Source organism: Rhopalosiphum maidis, chromosome 3 (genome assembly GCF_003676215.2).
Source record: "Rhopalosiphum maidis isolate BTI-1 chromosome 3, ASM367621v3, whole genome shotgun sequence".
In the NCBI taxonomy this organism is placed as follows: Eukaryota; Metazoa; Arthropoda; class Insecta; order Hemiptera; family Aphididae; genus Rhopalosiphum; species Rhopalosiphum maidis.
Window position 1 is genome coordinate 75,742,267 of NC_040879.1, and position 9,786 is coordinate 75,752,052.

The 9,786-nt window shown below is 32.4% G+C and overlaps 1 non-coding gene and 1 pseudogene across 1 annotated transcript; both read right to left on the reverse strand.

Moving 5' to 3' along the window:
- Positions 1 to 1,424: 1,424 nt before the first annotated feature.
- LOC113559226 lies at positions 1,425 to 5,341 on the reverse strand (annotated as a pseudogene).
- A 2,493-nt stretch (positions 5,342 to 7,834) lies between these two features.
- Trnak-cuu lies at positions 7,835 to 7,907 on the reverse strand. Its single transcript has one exon. It is a non-coding gene; the product is annotated as a tRNA-Lys (tRNA).
- Between the last annotated feature and the right edge of the window lie 1,879 nt (positions 7,908 to 9,786).

The following is a 9,786-nucleotide window of genomic DNA, read 5'->3' on the forward strand; positions in this document are numbered from 1 at the left end:
GACACTTTCGAAGTACAATAAGATACATTCCTGCCATTAGTAGGTACATTATCCTGATTCAATTAAATATCAATATTCAAACATATTTCTTAGCGAAAACTATTATTATTGAAAAAACGCCATAGCAATGTCCATTGAAAGGCACTTCCGTCGTATTAACGATAATATGTATTCAATTGAATATTCACACACTGACCATTTATATTGAACAATATTTATATGTATTCAATTAAAGAAAATACCCTACCATTAGGATTATTCGATATACTAATAGCTTCCATCTTATTCAATTAACTAAATGACACTATCGTTTCACACACAACCTGGACATTATTGTAACTTTTTCCTGCCTAATGGCAGTAATAATCACAAATAAATGTCTTCTACCGGTCGCCAGGATGTCGCGGATGCCGCTGACACTAGCGTTATCAATATTTCCTACTTTATATTGGTGATCAAAATTGTTAATAGCTGAGTATCCGTTCTAGTAGCAAGTCAAATCGTTTTCGTCTAGATTAGATAAAATCGAACATTATTCGAAGAAAATCAGAAATCCGAACAAATTCAAGAAGTACAAGTAGAAGCGGTACAATTGACATGTATACAGATAGCTGAGCATATGACAAGAGGCGAAATATCATTTCAATCAATCGAACAAAGTATAGACGAAATTAAAAAAATAATACCAGCTATACTCAGTCGTCTTAATACTATTGAAACGTATTATAAAGACAAGCTGTAATGACTTCGGCCATCTTGGACATGCAATGTGTACTTGGCGTCAACAATAAATATATGATTAAAGAAATGTCTATAGTAGACACGGCAACATGGGCGACCCAACACTGGATTTTTAAACATTCAAAATCGATGGAGGATAACAAAAGTCGTAAAACCAACAAGTGGCTGGAGCGTAATTATCATCAACTATCTATAGAACACGGTGACATAGAGTATGAAGAACTCGGAAAAATATTGAATTCATTAAAGTTTACCTGCATTTACGTCAAAGGTGAACAGAAAAAACAAGTTCTCATAGAGTATATATCTCACGTCGCCCTCATCAACATTGAAAACTTGGGCTGCCCTCGTTTGGATCAAATATGTAATGACGAAACTTTACCTTGCTGTATTTTTCATATGGAGTATAATCCAAAACGATGTACATTTTACAAAGTATTTGCTATAAGAAAATGGTTTATAAATAATTCTTAAAAATGTATATACATTTATTTAATAAACATATTAATATTTTAACATTGGTTTTTTTTATTTTACATAGGTACCCTTACATTTTCAATAATTGGTTATAGATTACATTAATATATACAAATTATTCAAGTGATATTTACAATAAAAATAAACAAACACATGGTATTATAATATATAACAAAGTATATATACATGATATTTACAAATTAGAAATATACACGGTATTTAATTATTTGGACATGCATTCCCGTAAAAACATTCTCATAAAATTTTTATCTGATTCATCCCACTCATGACCACTAGCATCTATCTCATGATCTGGCCAATCAACAATCTGCTCGTCATCATTCCTATAAAATTATAAATATAAGTAAAATAATTTTAAAAAAAATATAAAATAATTTAAAAACTTACCCTAAACTATAGTGTTCGTGAGCCAAGGTATGGATTTTATCGTCCAATACCACTCTCTTATCGTCATAACTGTTGTAAGTTAGCTTTATCGTTTTTATCGTCATCAACTAGCGTTTGAATGAGCGAATAGATACATTCTTCTTGCATGCCTCCACTCCAGATTCATCAAACAAACACTTTCTGTGGTCTTCCAACGTCATGTGATTCTTAACCACATGACTCCTATCCCCTTGGCCTTGATCTTTTCTCTTCCTACTCTGTCATCATTATCTTTCCGCTCGTCCTCTTCTCCTGCATGTATATTATATGCATACGATTTTGCGCGTAGTGCGCAAAACTCTGTCATGGTATGTCCATCAGTCTCATCGGAAAGTAACCTGGTATCTTTTTTCTATCTGCTACATAACACGGATGGTCACGAGGAAGATTTGCGGTGTCCATCCTATCCAACAAGTTGCGGTTAGCCGTCAAGTCTGCATAAAAGTCTGTGGTATTGATATGATATATCAAAGAATCTGGAAAAAGAATGATAAATTATGTATATACATGAGATTAGTTTTAGTATATTTACCAGTATCAGTATACATCAGCTTGATGTTATCACTATAATGCGCCTTCATCACATTATAGTGATAATCATACATCATCGTTTTCGATATATCAAGCACCGCTAAACCTATACAAAATATGTTAATAAATGGATGACAAAAAATATAGAGTATACATACCAATATAGATTGGTTTACAGAAATTTATGATTTTATTATCCATTGTTACAGCTGTTATATTTGTATGTTCATAATTAGTGCAGTATTTAAATGTCGATCGGTTCATTAATTTCTGTAAGCGCTGTTCGCTCGAAACAAGTTCCATCTTAATCCTTGATCTCACCGATTCCATCATTTTTCCTGTAAAAATAAAATGTTAGTAAAAATGATTATATATATACTATATAGTATAAAGTGACATACCAAATACACTATTGTTCATCAGTTTATAGAAATCAATCTCAAACTGGTTCATCGCCTTCTTCCTCATCCCAGAATTTAAATTAATATATTTGGCAAGCCATTTAGACTGTTTGAACTGCAATACCCTGTAAACCTAAAACAAAGTTATCGTTAATATATTATATATACTTTTTATATGATCAAAACATTTACCTTTTTCACTTTCAAACCATTTGCCATCGCCTGTTTCAAAATACGGTAGTGTACAATATAACGTTCTTTAGATTCTAGTGTCGCCATGAGTTTCTTTATTTTAGATCCACGTGGTATACCACTGTTCGGTAAGAATGGCAGATCATTATGATCGTCATGTAAACGCTGTGGATACTCTATGTCGACCTCATACATCCGTCCTATATCTGAAGTATCGTTTAAATTTTCTAATCCGTCAAGTGTAGGTTCTATCCATTCAAAGCCACCATATGGTATGTACTCGGACATTGCCCAGCCATACAAGTTATTACCTAAACAAAAATAAAGTTTAAAAGATAATCTTTTTTGAAAAAAAAAATATATATATATATATAATTACAGTCTTGATAAATTATCCATGAATCTGGTTTACTCGTTTCGTATTCAGGTGTTTTCAGATTATTCGCCTTCCCATAACGCATGCTTGCTTGTGTAAGACCTCCACGTATACCTATAACAGAATAGTTAATTAATAAATGTAATATATATATTATTTTTAAAAACTTACCTTTTTCACACATCATCAACATATCATAATCAGATAAAAGTTCTAGTTTTATGGAGGTGAATTTCAAACACGCGTCAAAGCTTAGTCCAGGAACAGTGTAATAAAATGCCGCATCGAGGCTATATGTTGTCGGGCATATGTCTCGAAAGTTTTCAAAGACATCCGCTAGCAGTAATACGTCTATTTTCAAATATAGATCGCTATACTCGCCTAGAGCCTTACAATCAAAATGCCTCCAAACTTTCTCGGCGTGTCGGTATTCCATGTCTTTTATATTTTCCTCAGTTAGTGTGCTATAGAAAGACTCTTTGTTGGTAGTGTAGCTTCATCCAATTTCCCCCAACCATCTGTGTACTCATATGGATACACCCCCTTCCGTGTTACAAAAGCCATATCATCACGGGCAAAATGTTTCGAAGTTTCCCTAAACTTATCAAATCCTGGTGTAATTAAATTTTTCGAGAGTGTAGATAAGCTTGAAGTCATGAATCTATAAGTGTCTATAAATCGAAGGGTAAATTTGTTTGAAATATATTTGCTGAATGAGATGAATTTCTCCTCGCTTTTAGAAATCACTGTTGTACTGCGCTCATCATATCCCAGCTCCACGGCAATGAAGTGAGCATCATCATTGCTTAAATTGTGAAGGAAACACGGTACGAAATTTGCAATGTCAGATTACATCTGTTGCAAATAGTTTGACGATACTGTCCAGACAAGTGACAGTGGTCTCGTACTTTTCCGTTTATAGATGTATAATCTTTTTTACATAAATTACACGTTGTACTGTTATCATACTCATCTTGTTGTTCCTCGCTCATAATTATTTTTTTATTAGACTTTAAAGGTCTTCAATTTTCTGGATAAATCTACAACTGTCTCAACAAAATGTTTTGCCACCTCCGTATGCGTCTCTGATCCTCGGTGAATAATTACTGATGTAGGTATGTCATGTTTTTCAAGCAGTTCGATAGGTACATTTTCCGTCGTTTTCACATATATACCGTAACTCATAGGTACATGCCTCTGTATTACTGTCGTGCTTTTTCCCTTTTTCTCATCCACCTTCACCAAGATAGCTTCAAAATCCGCGTAAATGACTACGGGATGTCGTTGTGTTTTACCCCAACCTTCAAACTCCAAAATACTCCCCTCTGCTGGCATAATTGGTAATATGGGTCTATGTGTTCCACATATTAGTTTATGCTGATTCAAAGCCTCCTGCCCGCTCAACTTGTATTCAAGACGCCTGTCGTCGAAACTCGTGAAACATTGTTTACAAAACACGACTCTCTCAGTGTGTGTGATGTTTTTTGACGTCTTAAAAGTCGTGAAAAATTTGATATATACACGTAGTGTGTGTTGTCACCGTCCGTCACCAACAACAAGTTGAAATGGTTTGTCTTCTCTTCATCGACTACCCGTAACGGGACACCTCGTATGTGGGATATTTCTTAGGTGGTTGAAACTTCTTTTCGAGCCCGTAAACATTGACAGATACGTTCGGATTATTTCTTTCAAAATCTTTACTTGGCGGAGAGAGACGTTGGGAACGAAATACCCACGAAATTGTATTTGTTCTCGTGCTGCCTATAATTATCACCAACACGATGTACAGCCGCCCCCGTCACATGCCTCGCGAGAATCGCCCACTTAAAACATTCCTGGTCCGTGTTTTGAGGGTTGATGGTAGCTCGCATATTTTCGATAAACACCGGCAACTGAATATAAGACGAACCACCCATCGGTGTATATTTATATACCGCCAACAATAACCCATCTATAGTCTCTAATGTAAATCCACTTCCGCGTGATTTATATTCATCATCCTCCTTCATCAACTTCATGTATTCACTCTCAATAATCGTACTAATGTCACTATCTGAGAAAATTTCGACCGCCGATGTTTTGAACACCCTATTCTCCGATGAATTTGGTACGTTAGGGCGGTTGTACGTAGCCTCAAGTTTCAAATTAAATTTTATCGGGTGGTCCCGTACGTGTGTTTTCAATAATTTGTTCATTGATTGTTTATTGATATTTATTTGAACACAGATAAATGTCTCTTATTTTAAATACGTCAGTGATATATATTAAAATAATTAATATTAAAAAATAATGTTTGATAACACGTGATAACTGATTAAATGTGCGATAACCGATTAAATGTGTGATATCTGATTAAATATAAATCACGCACGTGTATTATACCATGTGATAACAAACGATAACTGGTTGTATGCATACGTATATGATAACAATAATACAAGTCGTGCACGTTCGCGGTGGCGGGATGCGGGATGCGGTGGGATGCGGCTCTAGAACATACCATTTTATCCTACTTATATGAACCTAAAAAAAAATATAATTATTTCAATTTGACAATATAACAGGTTTTGTATTTGGAGATATTTGGACGAAGGAATTTTTTTGAGATATCCAGAACGATGGTACAAAAAAAGTACGGAGATTTCATTTTAGTTTGTATGGTATATAAAGCAATCACAAACGATCTTGTCACATTAAATTCAAAACATTTCTAACAAATTATTGTGTTGTTTTTAAAAGAGAAAATAACAATGTACTAATTGTTGCTATATATTTATTGATTTGTAGTCTGGTAACTATATCAAATAAGGATTTAAATGCACTAATAAAATATTTAAGAACGCATGTCCTTATGACCAAAGGAGAATTTAATCAATTTACACAGGAATAGTAATTGAGTAAAAATTCAAATTTATTTTTAAAATAAAATCTTACTTGGTCGACTTTGAGAGTGTGCGTGTACTGCTACAATTAAAATATTACTAAGTAAAATTAAATAATCGTAAGAGAACATTTTTTTATTTATATACGATACGATGTAGAACTTGTAGTAAGTATCGCCGGAGTTATTAGTTTTTATTTGAGTAAATTGTATAAAAATGTTTTTATAATAAACTAATGTATGTTATATATGTTGACATTAATTTGTTTTTTGATTAAATAATATAAATTTCATTGATGTTTAATATATATGCATTCAAGCTGTTTGTAAAATACATGTGAAGTGTGTTTTAAAACAATTGAGCATACATAAATATATATAACAGGTATAACCATTTTATTTTTTTGTATAAACCTGACTTTTTGTAAACAGTAGTTCGTAATTAATAACTATAGTTAGAATATTTATGACTCAAAAACAGCATAAATTTAGTGGAATTTTTTAATTGTTCTCCATTAATGTTTTTTGCATTAAATTAAAATAAAAAAAAATAAACTACTTGTAAATCATTACAATTAATGATCAGCTAATACAAGTACGTTGACTCATAAATTCTTCCAAGAGGATGGTCATATCAAATGTATGTCCCTCTTTCCCCAACCAGGTTCTAATCGACGCGCTTCAAAATATCAATTATGCTCCAGTTTCTGAAATTGCTTATCTCAAAGCTGGTATCAATATCGAGAAATATGAGCACATCTTAAGCTTCCGCCGTCAATATTTTATCAAACATGAAGACGCACCAAATCTCCCAAGATGTTTATCACTACTTCACAACCAGACCGATTTCAGAGTATTCTTAACCGATGACAGAATCACATGTGTAAATCCCCCGCCACAACTCTAACACTACGCAACCTTCCGTACACTTCCTCGCAGACATCGACATCCAAGATACGGCCATACACACCCCTACAATAAAAACCCCAATCTTACATTCACATCCCCTCCAATAATGGAAGAGATAACAGAAGATTATCAGATCAACGAAATTCTCCAGCCTCTGTTCCCAAATCAAATTCATAAAACCGAGAACCATTACACCTTGCTTATAATAAACTACATAAAAGGCCTCTTTTGACGCCACATCACCAATAACATTATTATCACCACCTACGGTAATCCTATCAACCAATGAAGTGTAATGATGTGCACTTGGCCATCATATATCTTAAATTTTAATTGTATGATAAGTAATATTCAATAAAATACAATAATATATATAATAATTGTAATAATTGATAGCTTTAAATATAAGATAAAACTCACACATATGCACATATACACACGCAAACACTCTTATCTGTATAAGAATTAGATATATAAGGAGACTAGTAGTCGCAAACAGGCAGTCTTTATTGTCTTATTGTGCGGACTGTCAAAAGCGAGTGTAAGAGTCTACGCAGATCGTTCATGCAATAAGACATAATATTAAATAAGTTATAAACGTTTGTAATTAATTAAAATACGTGTATTAAAAATTGTTAAAAATAAGTTAAATAAAATTACAATAGTGGTTCAAAGAAAAAAGGTCTAATTATTTTAAAATATAAATTAATCACCTCATATTACATCTTGAACGCGAACAACGATTTCAACAAACAAATCGACACAGGAATCAGAAAGGTAATATGATCAAGTTATAATTTTTTTTACAAGTAATGATTTAGAAATATATAATAGTCCCCGATTAACTTACTATTGTTTTTCTCTATCATTACAAAGTGGCGCCCAACGTGGGGCTCGAACCTACGACCCCGAGATTAAGAGTCTCGTGCTCTACCGACTGAGCTAGCCGGGCACTGCTATAATTCAGTTATTTCAGTGAAAAAACCATTTCTACCATTTGGGCATCTTCTAAAATTGAACACGTACTTATAAAATAGTTTGTTATTATTGAGCATGTTTTATAAGGTATTTGGTAGGTATCTGTTTTTTGTAGAAGTTGAATTCGTTGAATTGATTTGGTGTGGATTTCTGATAGTGGTTCGCATGGTTCCACAGACAAGCTATTAAATGCTGTTATGTTGAATTTGGGTCCATTACAATCATATGAAATAAATCCATGTACCATGTGTAGTTGTAAGATGATGAGGAGAGGTGTGAAGTTCATTATGAATATGTTGAAGGTTAACTATAGTATGCTTGTCTTACAATCATAAAAATGTATAACATAAAATACAATGGCTGCTATAACAAACGTAAAATAGTGTAAACAGTTTTAAGTTAAACTAATATTATTATTATTTATTATTTTCTCCCTCTTTTTTTTTTTATTATTATTTTATTTTATTTATTTTATTATTAACCCCTTTTCTTTTTGTATAAAATAATATATTTTTTAAATACCTAGTTTTTTATTAATTATTGTTTCTGCGTTTTCTTCATTTTTTTTTTTTTTATTATTCAAATCATGTTTTATTTGATTGTAATATGATTATTAAATTGTTCTGTATAATTTTATGATCTTATTATTTATATTTATTTGTTATATATTTATTTAAAAAGATTAATTTCTTTTTTGTTATATAATATCTGATATTTAACTTATTATTATTTATTCGTGATAATTAATTATTAATGTTTCTCTTGAGTGATATGGTTTAAGACGCCTAACATGGATTATATCTTCAGTTATTTTATTATCTCAATAAGTTCGACTTTATAATTTAGGTCATTGATTTTTTCTAAGATTTTAAAACGACCTCTATATTTTGGACCTAATTTTGGAGATTTCCCTACTTCTGAAAATGGAAATTATATTTCAATATAATATATTTATTTATATTATAAAAAAAATATTAAATATTCATTGTATCTGTAAAGACATCAACTCGGATATCAGTTATCTAATGCTCTTGATCGATCAAATACTCACTGAACGTACCACAAAAGCTCAACTTACCAGACTAGTCAATTTGTTATTCCAAGCTTTACCACCACCCCAAGACAACTAAGTTTTCCTACAACCATATGTAGCTAAATCATAACACTTCCAGATCACCAAATCAACTGTTCACAACCTATCAATACATAAATTAAAATTTGTAAATAAAAATAAATATGACAGCTAATATTATACAATGGAATATAAATGGCCTTCAAAAGCACGGACTACACCGACATTTGCCGAGCAAAAGCTCTCATTTGACCTATCGCTTTTTGCTTCCAAAAAACCAAATTAAGAACCAACACCACCTTTCCCACGTAAGGATATAATAGATTTTTCAAAAATCGCTAATCATACCTCCGTGCAAGCGGTGGAGTTACTATTACCTCTTTGAAAGCACCGAAATTCATATTCATTCCTCACTTGAAGTTATTGCTGTCTCTATACACTTCAAATGTTCCTTATGTGTCTGTAAAATTTATCTACTGGATAGCACCAATCTATTACTTATTGACCTCGATGATATCATTAAAGAACTACCCAAGCCTTTTATTTTTCTCGGCGATTTTAACAGCCGAAACTAAATTTGGGGATTTAACTACACCGATGCCAGAGGCAGAACGATGGAAAAATTAGAAAATGATCAAATAACATTACTAAACTCCGGGGAATACATACACCACAATGTAGCTCAAAACTTTTTCTCGGCCATTGATATCACAATATTAAATAGTGCTTTCGCTCCTACAATCGAATGGAATGTCCTCATAGAATACAGCACCAGCGACCA